Below are 14,613 nucleotides of genomic sequence, written 5' to 3'. Positions count from 1 at the left end.
GTGGGCGGGGCCAAGCAAGTGGCCAGGCCTGAGCGGTGGGGGGGGAGGCGACAGGGCACTGGGGAGGAATGCACGAGGGGGTGGGGTGGGGACTAATCAGATATATTGTTGTGGACCCCAGCCTGGGAATTTTAGGACTTCACGACCGCTTAGTTGTGGGAAAATAGAAGGGAAGGTGTCAGAGGGCTCCGGGGTCTGAGTCCAGCTGAGAGGTGGGGCCACCGACAGATATAATGACAGAGTCTGCCCTTGTTGCTGTGGGAGCTTTTCGTTCACCTCTGGTCTCTCTCCTGCATATCCTCGCCACCACATCCTTTCTTCTGGTCATCTGTCCCAGGGCCATGCCCAGAGGCCTCGGGCTGCAGACGTTGTAGAACTGTGACTCCCCTGGTGTCGGGGCAGATGGCTGCTTTGGCTCCCCAGCACCTGTGCTCCTCCTAATGAAGGCTAGGGAGTGTTTCATGCTTCCCCGTTGTATTTCTCAGTCAAGTGAGGCACAGACGAGCTGGGTACCTTCTTCCACGCATGACTTTCTAGGGGCGGAGGCAGGGCGCTTATCTCCGGCCTTTTAGTCCCTAACTCACTGTTTTGAGTGTTTTTGCAATCAGACCCAGCCAGCCATCACAACATGTCGGCAGATAGCTCATTGGCTCTTGACATCAGCCTCTGCCATGAACAGGTCAGGCTTCTCCCCTGCAGTTTCCTTGGGAGGTCTCCTAGGCTCAGAGTGTGACACTGCACCTGAGTCTTCCAGCCACTACAGGGAACTCTGGCTCCCTAAAGACGAAAAGTCCTGGCTCCATTCTGATCCAAAGAATCACCAAATTCAGCACACAGTGTAACCCCTCCTCATGACTCGCACCTCCAAATGCATCTGCAACAACAGGAGATGTAGGCTTCCAGGCAGGGCTGGCCCAAAAGAAAATTTTGTTTTAAACCCAGAAGTTCATTAGAGTTTGTGGAGCCTCCTTCTTAATACAATTTTGGAGGGCTTTGTTAGGGGGAAAAAAAATGCAAACATACACTACTTTTGCAAATTTTACAGAAAACACAGAATTGTGCAGTTGATGGACCCTGAAGCTTGTGCTTCATTAGCTTCTGGGTAAATCTGCCTCTGTTTAAACACACTAAGGACACTTGAGGGCACCAAAAGCTTGGGTCACTTTTCCTTTTTGCTGGCATCTTGCCTGGCACAGGTGCAAGACTACAGTACCTTCACATTTGAAAACTGCAGTCATCCTGAAGCCCTGGAGGCCCTTTATAAATGTCAAGCTAACTATTAGGTGATTGGATAGTAGCTACAGTGTGTGCTGTCTGGGTGAGCTGCTGTGGCTGCTACCCAAACACTCCCAGAATGACAGGTGACACATTTGGAAAGGATGGGAAGGACAGAGTGTTTCAGGCCTGGAGGGTGAAAACAGGCTCTGTGTTGGCCTCTGTCAGGGGGATACCTTGAGAGAAAGGATGGGGAGGGAGTGTAGGGAGGGGGGAGAGGCTGTCGTGGGTGCAAACCTCTTCCCTAAAAGGCTCAGGTAGCAGCTGCAATTTACTGAGTTCGCTGCGCCATGCTAGGCACTTTACATGCGTTCTCTCCATTCTTTTGTTTAAGTGCTCAAGATTACTTTTTAAGGTGGGGACTATTATTATTCCTAATTAACAAATGAAAACAGAGGCTGTAAATCACACAGCCGGGAAGCGGTGGAGCCAGTATTTGAACCTGGAGCTGTTTGGGCTCGTGTTCAACTCCTAAACAGCTGCTAAAGGGCACCCTGTGCCAAGAATCTCTCTCTCTGCTAGTCTTTTTCATGTACACATGGGAAGCCTCACCGTGGGGTCACAAATGACATCCCTTCCCAGTCCCACTCCAGATTTGCCTAAAATCAGAACTGAAGTCTAGCGGGCCGGGGTCCTGGGCATCTGGACTTCCTATGGGCGGGGCAGTATGGGAAGTTACACCACCACCAAGGGGGTGCCAGAGAAGGGTTACATAGGTCCATGATTTGTAAATGTTCTCTGTGGAAACCTAGGCAGTCCATGGAGCTTTCTGAGAGGGGATAGGGAGGACATGTGATTGGAAGGGTTGGGTGGAGGGCTAAGGCAGCCCCAAGGAGCCACCACCTCCAAATACAACCAGAGCAACTTCACCTGTGTATGATGTCATGCTGGGCTTCCTGATAAACTTTTTGTTTGAACAAAGGAATCTGCACCCAAAAAATGTTTGCAGGCCTACCTAGATCCTTTCAGTCCTGCCCCTACCACACTGGCTGGTTGGGAGGATTATTCCAGGTTATGCAGATAAAGCAGGTGCTTGCTTCTTAAAGCATTCTGATAAAGCTCTGAACCCCTTGTCAGAGCAATATTTTTAAATGCATAAAATAGAATACATAGGATAATAAAGAAAACCAATTACATTGAAATACAGTCATCAAAATATTTTTTAAAACCTTGAATTTGTGATATGGCATCACGATGCTTCTTTGTTAATGTGTTAAACGAGACCCAGTGACAGGTCTAACAACCACCCTAATTTTGAAGTACTCATGAGCTTAAACAATAATTCATCTGCAGCAAGCACACCATGATGTGAAAAGTATCTGTGATCTGTACTGACAACAAATCATAGATGCTGTTGAAATGTCTGAGGTTTGTCGTTACATTCATAGTAGCAGGAAATACTAAATTTTCGCTGCAGGTTAGTGAAAACAAGGATGTAAATTTTATTCCCCTTCAAGTTCACAGACCCCTTGAATTCTATCCACAGGCCCCACAGCCCCTATTGTGAATCCATCAGCACAGCACATGTTAGCCATTGGAATTATCCTTGCTAATTACTGTTGTTGTTAGTATTTCTTCCTGGTCCAGCTGACACAATGGCCCTGCCAGGCAGAGCTGCTTAGTGCTCATTCTCTGCTCTAAGTCCTGACGCCTAGTGAGCAGGAACGAGAGTCTCCAGATCTTTTTTCACTGGATTTTAGCCTAAGTGCCTCTGGTCTGAAGCCTGCCTCTCAACCCATTCATCTGCCCAGGAAAGCTGTGAAAGGAGGCCCGCAGCCGTTTTCATCCTAGGGCCGTGGAGTTCATCCATCGCAGAACGCTCACTCCCAACCGAGCCTGTCCTCGAGGACATGCTGGGAGCTCGCCCCTGCTATAGGGTGGATATGCTGGGCCCTCAAAAACTCATGTGGAAATTTGATCCCCAGTGTGGCAGTGTTGGAGGTGTTTGGGTCACGGGGTGGATCCCTCCGCCCTGGGGAAGGAGTGAGCTCCCTCGAGAATGAATGAGTCCCTGTCTCTTGCTTCCTCTCCCCACGTGATCTCCTGCCCTACTGTTTTCCACCATGAGTAGAAGCAGCCTGAGGCCTGCATCAGATGCAGAATCGTGACCCAAATCAACCTCTTTTCTTTATAAGTTTCCCAGTCTCAGGTATTCTGTTATAGCCACACAAAAACGGACTGATACAGCCCTCAAGGGAGACCCCAGGGATTCATCAGCTGGCCGGCTCTGCCAAGACAACAGGCCGTCTGTCTCTGTTACCAGATTGTGGGATGAGGCCACGCTAGGGCTTCAGGAGCTGTCTCTGGATGAGCGGCTGATCTTTCCCTCTCTCCAAAGGTCTGTTTTCAGATGCACTCACAGAATGCCACAGAGGCCAGGAGACCGACGCAGGAGAGGGTGGCGCTTTCTCCTCAGGCCTGTGGCGGGGCAGGGTGCGGAAGAACAGGCTCCACGTGTCTCCCCCACTTCTCGGAAAGGAAACTGCCTGTTGCTTGTAATTTCTCAGACACCCCACAGTGGTGCCAAATCACCTCTTGGTGGCCCACTGTTTGGTGGTCTCCTGGCTCAAGCTAGAAAATGGAACAGGCAGGGTGGGGCCTTGATGAGCCCAGACAGAGCCAAGAATGTCCAAGCTGGTGGGGAGCTCAGAGGACACGCAGTCCTCCATCCTCATGGCCCGGGTAAGGAGCCCGAAGCTGGGTCCCAGCAGGTCGGGGCAGAGCCAATATTGGTCTTCTTCCCCTCTTGTCTGACCTGCCCTGGTCTGAGCCTCAGGTTCTCAGGAGGGATCCCTCATCCTCCCGGACCCCACCCTGAGTGCTCAGCAAGCCCTCTGGGGAGTGGCAGCTCGGGCCACTGTGTCCCTGAGCAAGGAGACTGCAGGCTGTCTGCTGCAGCTGCCCGTGCCCACGCGCAGTGATGAAGCTTCCTGACTTGGTGCTGGAGACACCCCCTTCCTGGTGGGGACTCTGAACTTGATGCTACTGCCGTCCCTGCCCCAGCACCACCCAAAGACAGTGCAGGGAAATGGACCATTGACCTGGGGCTTTGCAGGGTGGGGGCTTCCCAAAGTGGACCAAAACGGGCCTCTCCATCCTGTGTTTTTCAAGCCGACCTGGACCATCCTGAACCTTGCTTCAGATTTCTCTTACACAAGGTGCCCCTCTCCAAGTCTCAGCTTTGGGTCACCTGCCAATGTCGGCAAGTCCACTCTCAGAGCTTTATTGAAGACATGGAGCAAACAGCTCCTTCTGACACAGCCCTGGCAGGTCCTCCCTGGGCTCCTGTCCTGCCTCTCCATGCCAGATTGGGCTCATTCTGAGTCTGGGAATCTGCAATAAACGACCTTTCTCTCAACTATTCCCAGCCTCTGGAAGGAGGCTAACTCTGAAGTCCCAAGTCCTGTTACTGTCCACACCTGCCCTACACTGAGACCTAGACTGGGAGGGTCTGGGACCCAAGGCAGATGGTAGAGCATGTAAGTTCTCCAGGTTCAAGGCCACGTGGTGCACCAGGGAAGACTGGCGCAGGGGGGAGTTGTCTCCCTCTTTATGGATCTTTTCCCTGTGGGCAGTCCCCACCCCCAACCTCAGGGATTGTCATACCAACGTCTTTATACTTCCCTCCCCTGGCCTGTAAGAGTCACTCCATGAAAGCATTTAAAGCTCCTTCACCCGAGAGCAGATGTGACCAGCTCGGCTTGGAGCTGTCCCAGGCTGTGGGAGCTTGCCCCTGGATCTAAACCTGAAGCTGAAGGAAACAAGGTTCCTACCTCAGGGAGCGGGGAAGGGGTTCACTGGACTTACCAAGCAAAGCCTGGAGCCCCCAGTGGCTTCCTGAGGCCACTGAGTGGGGGCTTTGGTGGGGGTAGTGGGTCAGTCTTGGTGAGTAAAACCCATTGCTCACCCAGATCTCCAGATCCTCTGGCCTTGACCTGGGCCCACTGTGTCCTTGAGCACCGGAGATGGAGCAGGGCTGAGAGCCCTCTCTCTTCCTATTCAGTTCCAGTTGCCTCCTCACCAGCCCTCCAGCCCTTTCCTCCCCGTGGCTGGAGCTGCATGCAGAGAAGGATACTTTGAGGGGGCCCGGCAGGTGGGAAAGCCACAGAGGCAGGACTGACCACTTGCTTTTCCTTCCTAGAACCTTCGTGTCCATCTCCTGCCCAGCTTCCCAGCCTCCTCTCCCATGACTCCCTTCCATTCCCCACAAGTTCCAGCCATCACCGCCCAGTGACCACCCCGACACTGCGGGCTCCTGGGTGCCTCCAGGCCTTTGCATGTGCTCCTCCTCCATGCTCTTCTTTTGCTCCTCTGTCTCAGATGGCCTGGCCATCCCTCAAGCCCAACTCAAACAACCTGCTTCTCTGCAGGGCCCCCTCTTATACCCCAAGAGTGGTTACTGCCCCTCCCTCGCTGTCCCCAAAGGGTGAGCACACCTCTGCCTTGCCACATATGGCACTGGTTAGAAACATGGCATATGTCTGCCTGTCTCTCCCTGGACAAGAAGCCCTGTCATAACCATTCCACTCTGTGACTTTGACAGCAGTGGTCCTGGCCTTTTCTGTCCCTGATGTGGTGAGCACTGTGAGAGGGTGGATGTGGGGGAGGGGCTGCTTAGCTGGTCCTAGGGGAATGGCCTGATTCTCTGAGCTCATCCCTATCTCAGCACACTCAGGCCTTGGGGATCTCACCAAGGGCCCTGCCTGGACAGTTTATGGTGAGAGTGGGAGCAGGGACTCCCAATAGGACCAGCATTCCTAACCCTAATCCTAATACTATCTCTAACCCCAATCCTAAACCTAACCTTAACCCCAATGCTAGCATTAACTCTAACCATAACCCTAACACCACGGGCCCACTCGTGTTGGACAGTCTATCCATCAACAGGTGAGGTGGAATTAGATAGAGGTCATCCTGCTAAGTCCCCAGCCCTGCACCCATCCCCCACTGCCGCAGACCCCTGACCCGGACTTGGTCGCCCATCGCATTACCCTGCTAAAGGAAGTAGCAAATCTGCTTAATTGCAGCTCTAGGGCTCCTGGACTTCACGTGCTCCTGAAACCCAAACACCAAAAGCTGAGAGAAGCAGGCTGAAGGCTGTCGATGCAGTCAGCCACCCTCTGATATGTGGGCTGGTGAGGAGATGTGGGCTGTCAGCTGCTGTTACCGCAGACAGGATGAGTACGGACAGGCAGGGCTGGCGCTGGTGGCAGGACTGACACAGACAAGGGAGGGGCCTAGGTTCAGGCTAATCCAATGTGACAGGGCAGAGCCAGACAGTCAGAATGACCAGAGCACGGACCCTGAAGGCTGGCTCATGCTGTGGGCAGAGATGCTGCCAAAGAACAGCCCTGGCCTGGCCTAGTCCAGGCCAGGAGGTGAGGAAGCTGTGCCCAGCTGGGCCCAGTGGAGGCCAAACCAGGCCATGCATGGCCCGGCCGCTGCAGCCTCTCTGGGCCCCCAGCCACAGCCCCTCCCCAGGCACAGCCTTCCCCCTCCCACCCACTGGGCCTCTCTCCCAAACCCACCCGCAGGACATACACCCCCGAGCCCCCAGCACAGCAGCGGCAGCCCCTCCCTGCTCCTCCTCCCAGCTGGACCTGGGGCAGCGCCCTGTGCGTGGCTGCCTGGAGCCTCCTTCCCCTGCAGCCTGCCTCTTCCTGCCGCACTCCTTGCTCTGGCTCCTCTCCCAGGCTCTGAGCAGCCGCCCCACAAAACCAGCCAGGCACCCATCCAGACCTCAGTGACCTCAGCCTCTCCTGTGTGCTTCACCCACTCCAAATCGAGTTCTAGGCCTCTGCACCCAATGGTGCCCCTCAGCCCCAGCCCACGAGAAGCCCCACAGCTCCCACCTCTGGGCTCAGGGACCTGGGGGGCCTCCAGCCCCCTGGCTGCTTGCTCTTCATGCCTCCCTCTAGCTCCCAGCCCAGCCTGGTGCTCAGGACCCCACTCATGGGCTCCCCTGTCTGGGACCCACAAGGGGACCAAGCGCCACTCCACGAACACCCCCAGACCTTCCTCCCACGTCTGACCCTGTCTCCCTGTCACCCTGTCTCCAGGTCCCAGGCAGAGAGTGACCTGCACACAGCAGTGCTTGGCACAGGGCTTGTAAAGAACCCACCCAGCTGCTCCTCCAGCCTCCCTGCATCCTGGGAGTCCCCACAGCCAGCCTCCCAGGGGAGGAGCCAGGACAGACGGAGGGCAGGACAGAGAGAGTGGACGAGGTAGAGAACTCCTGCAAGTACAAGGGTCTGTAGGTACCAGCACACCCACGGACCAGGGGGTAGGGGTGCCAAGACTGGAGGTCAGGCTGGGCACAGAGCGGTGCCCCAGCCAGCCCACCCTGTGTGCTGGAGGCTCCACACCAAGCTCTTGGGAAACCCGTCAGCCCCCTGGAGCTCCCGCCAGGCCTCCCTCGGGGGTGTAAAGCAGGACTCACCTGTCTGAGGTGATTGGCATGAGGGTGTGGCCTCCTGTGGAATAGAGAACGAAGGACATGTGCATGTTCGGGCTGGGGAGGAAGCATGTGTGGTGAGAGGCACAGGCACGGCCGCCACATGCCATTAGCAGCCGGGTGGGTGGGGTGCGCCAATGATGTCCCTGCTCCCCGCCCCACTGCTTCTACCTCACCCAGGGAGGTCGGGTAACTGCAGGGAAGGATTCTGAGGCCGATGAAGATGTGGGGCCCCTGGAAGAGAGTGTCAAGATGGCATCCTGCTCCACCCTTGTGGTTCAGCACCCTAAAGACAGGCCCATACACCCCACACGCACCCACGCTGCGTGCCCAGGAGAGGGACACGCTCCTCCATGCGGGCCTCCCTCCCAGCTGCCTGCTGTCCCAATGTTAATTCTTATCCCTCCTCCTCCTGCCCCTGCCCCCACCCCCCTCCTGTCCTTAAGGGATTGTTGTTTCCTCCAGGTGTCCAGTCACACACACCCTCCCTGTCCTCTCCCTGACGCTGCCTCCGCCCTCTGACCCTCCGTGCCCCTTGCCACAGTCACCCTAGTCCCCAGACAAGCCAGACCACTCACTCCTCCACAGGTCCCTGGAGGGTCCCTGTCACCCTGTCTTTTCTCCATCCTCCAGGACCCAGTTCAAATTTCCACATCCACTGGGAAGCCGTCCTGGACTTTTCTCTAGGAATTCTTTTGTCTTTAACCTGCCCTGGCAAGCTCTTTGTCCCTTTCCTTTGGCCCCCAGCACCGTTTAACCAGGTGTTCAGTTACTGAGTAACTGGTCTGTCTTAACTTCCCTTCCAGCCCTGAGGTCCTTGAGGACAGACTGTCCCTGCAATAAGTCCTGGCTCACAGGCAGGAGCCAAGCAATGCTGCTGAGACCCGAGGGGTCCAGTGTGCTCTGTCCCTCCTTGTCCTCCTCCCTGCCTCAGGATGCCACCCTGGGCTCTGCGCCCCACAAGGAGGGACCCCCATGCCCACCAGATCTAATGGGATGTGCCCTCTGCCTGCCAGAGGAAAGCTCCCTGCTGCACAGAAGAGCCTGCAGCTCAGAGAAAGCCGTACTTTTGGAACTTTCTCACCAAACTCTCCACAAACAGGTAAATGAGCATCCAGTTGCAGTTCACGCTGCCCGACCTGAAAACAGAGGAGACAGCGTTGGGGGATGAGTAGCACCACTGGGTGGGCAGAGTTTCTGCCTGTCCCAGCCTTCCAGCAGATTCTTTAAGAAAATCCTCCCACCCCCACACAGCTGTGGGATGGGACACACCCACAGTGACCGAACTGGATCATCCTGGGTAGTGACTTTCATCAAGGTGAGCTGTGGGCATAGGGGGACCCACCAGACTCATCTATTTGGAACTGAGTGACTTCTGGGACATCGGCCATTTGGTGTCGAACTAGGATGGCTGGTCATGCTAGGTGGGGGCTGTAGAGACAAGAAATGCGGGAGAGTGTATTGGTTACCAAAGCCCCTGAGTGATTCTGATATGGTGGTCTCATGGTCCCCATGTAATTGCCCTTGGGTTTAGCCATTCCCAGCTATCTGTGAGGTTGGGTGGGGCAGGGCTCTGGGGCATCACTGCCATCAAAAGCCCCTTCAAAGCCATTGCCCCAGGCCCAGAGGGTTACTCAGAAGTGGCCTGTAATTCCCCAGTGGGATGCTTGGATTCACGTGCATCAGACCTGCCCCCTTAGGTTGGAAATCCTTTTGGCAGCCTGAGTCTGACACTTCTCCATGACACCCCCAGATCCTGCTGACTCCCTCATGTTTTCCAGCACCTATGGAGGCAGGGGGAGGCATTCCCTCTGGGAGCCTGGGCTCAGACAAGGGAGAATGGGCACCTCAGACTATTTTATTTCCCAGTGTTTTTATCAGTCTGCAAAGCCAAACTGCTATGGGCAAGGGAGACTGTTTCCAGCAGGCACTGCCAGGGGAGGGCAGGGACAGGCCTGGCCACTACTATCCTGCCGCCACCACATCCTGACCAGCAGGGAGAGCCTGGGGCCTTGCCCTTACCCACTTCCAGGTCCCTGCTCCCATTGTCTCCCACTTACTTCCTGAATAGAGGGTGAGGAGGCTCAAAGGGGTTCTGGCTTCACATGCCTTCCCTCTACGTGAGAATCACTCCAATCTGCCCTACCTGCCCAGTGGCAAAGGTGTTTGCATCCCACAGCCCTGTTGGTCTGCAAGGCATCATAGAGAGGGGAACCATTCCGTATTATGGAGGGAAATGTGAGGCTCACAGGCCAAGTGTTTTATCCTAGATCCCGGAGATGGTCTGAGGCAAAACGGAGGCTGGTGCCCTCGCCTGGGCTCTGTACCTGGTATGTGTTGGTTCATGTCTTCACTATGTTATGTGAGTTAAAGAAACCTAGCAGTAGGCCCTTCTTCTCTCCTCCAGAGATGCCTTTGCCCATAAATGGGTGTGTGTTCTTTTTTTTTTTTTTGACCAGTAAGGGGATCGCAAACCTTGGCACGGTGTGGTCCGCACCATGCTCAGCCAGTGAGCACACTGGCCACCCCTATGTAGGATCTGAACCCGTGGCCTCGGCACTACCAGTGCCGCACTCTCCCAAGTGAGCCACGGGGCTGGCCCTGGGTGTGTGTTCTGAATGTCATGTTTATTGTGTGATTCTCACATACCCAAGAGCAGCCTTCTCTACTGCCTCCTCTAAGCTGCAAATAAATCTGCGTATAGATGGGGAGGAAATTAAGGACTAGATTATTTTAGCAATATCAGAATTGTCATTCATTGAGCACATACATACCAGGCACATTTCATGCATTATTTCTAGTTCCAGATCGACCCTATGGTATCAGTATTATTCCCATTTTACAGATGAGAAACTCTACCAGGTTAAGCAATTTGTCACAATTTACATAGCATGGATATGAACCCAGATCAAGAACCCTATTCTTGGTCAATTGCCCTTGGCATATGTGGGTGGTACTGTGGTGTCTGACTGTTGCCGGGCAAGAAAGCACTAGACTCTAAAAACTTATTCACAGCACAGACTTTTTCCTTGGTGGTTTCCAGCCTAATGAGCAAGACAACTCTTTTTGCAAGCTAATAGTAACATTTTTCACTTTTCTTCTTATTACCTCTCTCTTTTTCTCCTGAGTGAAAAGGATCTTCCAATGAAAGTTTATATAAAGAAAGAATTTTCAACCCATTCACCTACTCTGGAAAGTGTCTTAGTTTGAGATGATTTTGAAGGAGGGCCTAAATCCTAGAACACAGAAGATGGTGAATGCTCGTGGACAGTAAAAGGGACCACAGAGACTGAGTGATCTGTAAGAAGGAGGTAGTGTGAAGCAGCACAAACCATGTGGCCTCTGGAACACAGAGCTCCAGTCATGTTTTAGTGCCCCACACTGAAATGAAACAGAGAGACAAGGATCACCAGACATTTGAGGACACCTTTAGTATTAAAGTTTGTGACCAAAACATCATAGTGATATAGCATGAAAGGAGGTGGTCCAGTTCCAAGTGTTCTTCTTGAAACAGAAGGAGTAGTGTAGATCTTACTTATAAATTATTGTGTGCATATGTTATAAGCTGGCTGGAGAATACCTGAAGGACTGGCTCAGTCAACTTTGTCTTGCATAACTCAGAACCAGGTTGGGAAATAGGCAATATATTACTCACATAGGCTACAAGGGGACCAAAAACCCACAGATGACTGGGGCAAGAGATTTCAGGTAGAGATATATTAACAGACCCTCAGAACTTCAGAAAAGAGGTTGGTGAGACTTTGGGGGAATTAGCATGTTAAAGGCAGCTATGTATGTAGTAGAATTGAGGAAGCCATGTACATATCCTGCAAGATGCATGCTCAGAAGAATCTTGAGCAGGTCTTACATTTTCATTTTGGCTTAATCCCTAGACTTGGAGCAAGCCTGGCTAAGAAATGGAGTGCCCCAACACAAAACCAATATGCATTAGGGAGAGATGGCTGTTTTCTCTTTTTAATTTTTTGATGATTTTACATTTGTTCCAGCTCTTGGCATTCATGAAAATCTGTGTCAAAACATTAGCTGAATACAAGCTAAAAAAAAAAAAAAGGAACCACAGCATGTGCTGGCCTGTTAGCTCAGTCAGTTAGAGCATGGCACTGATAACACCAAGGTCGAGGGTTCAGATCCCCATACTGGCCAGCTGCCAAAAAGCAAAAAAGAAAACCAAACCAAACAAACCTGTGGAGAACAGAGATCACAAACTACCATGAATAGTCTCAGCCAAAATAGTTTTAAAAAGTCTCAAAACAAACAGAGTACCACAGACTTCTACAAGAAACAATAAATAAATAAAATAGAAACAAAAATATTCTAGCAACCCTTGGAGAAGTAAGGGGAGGGGTAACTGATTTCTAGAGTTAGCATATTATAATAATCAAACACCCAATTTTCAACAACAACAAAACATCACAACAGAAACAGGAAAACACGGTTCATTCAAAGGAACTAAACAAATTTTCAGAAATTATCCCAAAGAAAGCCAACACATCATACTTACTAGACAAAGACTTAAAATAACTATGTTGCATATGCTCAAAGAGATAAGGGAAAACAAGAACAAAGAAATAAAAGAAAACAGGAAAAGCATACGTACGAACAACATGAGACTATTAACAAAGAGAAATTATTAAGAGAAATCAAACAAGAACTAGAAAAATAAGAAAATAGAGAACTTGAACAACACTATGAACTATATGTACCTAACAGACATGTAAAGAACACAGTTTTCGACAACAGCGGAGTACACATTTTTCTCAAGTATTCATGGAATATTCTCTACGTAGGTCACATGTTAGGCCACAAAACAAGTCTTAAAAAGTTTTAAGTCATACCAAGTATCTTTTCCAATCACACATAATAAAACTAGAAACCAATATTAGAAGGAAAATGGAGAATTCACAAACGTGGAAATTAATCAAAGTACTTAAATAATCTACGGTTCAAAGAAGAAATCACAAGGAATATTAGAAAATACCCTGAGACAAATGAAAATGGAAACGCAACATACTGGAACTTATGGGATACAGCAAAAGCAGATCTAAGATTGAAAATTATAGCTGGAAACAAATACTTTCTTTTAACTACATCTCTAATAAATAAACTAACATTACATCTTATGGAACTAAAAAAAGAAAAAAAAAACCACAAAGTTATCAGAAGGAAAGAAATAACAAAGATTGTGGCAGAGATAAATAAAATAAAGACTAGAAAATATTGATGGATCTTTGAAAAGATGTAGAAAATTGACATACCTTTATCTTGGTTGATTTAGAATAAGAGGAAAGACTCAAATGACTAGAATTATAAAATGAAAGTGGGAACATTATTACCAATTTTACAGAAATTATAAATTATCATAAGAGCATAGTATGAACATTTGTAGGCCAACAAATCAGATAACGTAAATTAAATATAGTAATTCCCAGAAACACGCAATCTACCAAAACTGAATTATGAAAATAAATAGAAAATAAGAGTAGACTGGTAACTCATAAGGAGATTGACTCAGTAATAAAAACCTTCCAACAATGTAAAGTCTATGGCCAGTTGGCATCACTGATGAATTCTACCAAATATTCAAAGACTAGTTAACACTAATCCTTCTCAAACTCTTCCAAAAGAGTAAAAATGAGGAAACACTCCTAAACTCATTCTATGAGACCAGCATTACCCTGATTCAAAAGCCAGTTAAAGACAGTGTAAGAAAAAATAAACCGAAAAACAAAAAACAAAAACCAACTAGAGGCCAATATCCCCTATACATATTAATGCAAAAATCCTCGACAAAGTACAACCAAACTGAATTTAGCAACACTTTAAAAGTTTTAAACAGCATGACCAAGTGGAATTTATTTCCACAATGCAAAGATGTTTCAACATACAAAACTCAGTCTGTGTAACACACCACATTAACAGAATGAAGAAAACAAACTACATGATCATCTGAATTGGTGCAGAAAAAACGTGATAAAACTCAACATATTTTCTTGATAAAACACTCAAATTAGGAAGAGAGAAAAGTTCTCCAATATGATAAAGGTGATACATGAAAAACTCACAGATAATATACTCAGTGGTGAAGACTAAAAGCTTTTATCTTAAGATCAGGAGCAATATAAGGATGCCCACTTTTGTTACTTCTTTTCGACATCGTATTGGAAATTCAAACCAGAGCGAGTAGGCGAGAAAAATAAAGACATCCAAATTAGTAAGGAAGAAGTAAAATGATCTCTGTTCATGGATGATATGATCTTCCATGTAAAAAACCCTAAAGATTAAAAAAATCTATTAGTGCTAATAAACAAGTTTAGCAAAGTTGCAGGATACAAAATTAACATACAAAAATCAATGAGTAATCCAAAAATGAAATTAAGAAAACAATTCCATTTTCAATAGCAAGAAAAAGAACAAAAAAGAGGCAAGAAATGTACGCTAAAAGCCATAAAATATTGCTGAAAGGATTTAAAGACACAAATAAATGGAAATATATTGCATGTTTATGGATTGGATGACTTAATATCATTAAGCTGACAATAGACACAAAGTGATCTACAGATTCACTGAAATCTCTATCATAATCTCAACAGTATTTTTGGTTGTTTTTTCAGAAATAAAAAAATCTATCTTAAAATTCATATGGAATCTCAAGAGACCACAAATAGACAAAAAATAATCTTAACAAAGAACAAAGTTGGAGGACTCACATTTCCTGATTTCAAAATTTTTTACAAAGCTACAGTAATCAAAACAGAGTGGTACGAGCATAAGGACAGACATATAGACCAATGAAGAGAATAGGGATCCCAGAAAAAATTCCTCATATGTGTGATCAATAGATTTTTAACAAAGGTGCCATGAGC

Source organism: Cynocephalus volans, chromosome 2 (assembly GCF_027409185.1).
Source record: "Cynocephalus volans isolate mCynVol1 chromosome 2, mCynVol1.pri, whole genome shotgun sequence".
Lineage (NCBI taxonomy): Eukaryota > Metazoa > Chordata > Mammalia > Dermoptera > Cynocephalidae > Cynocephalus > Cynocephalus volans.
Note: the sequence above shows the minus strand (reverse complement) of the source record.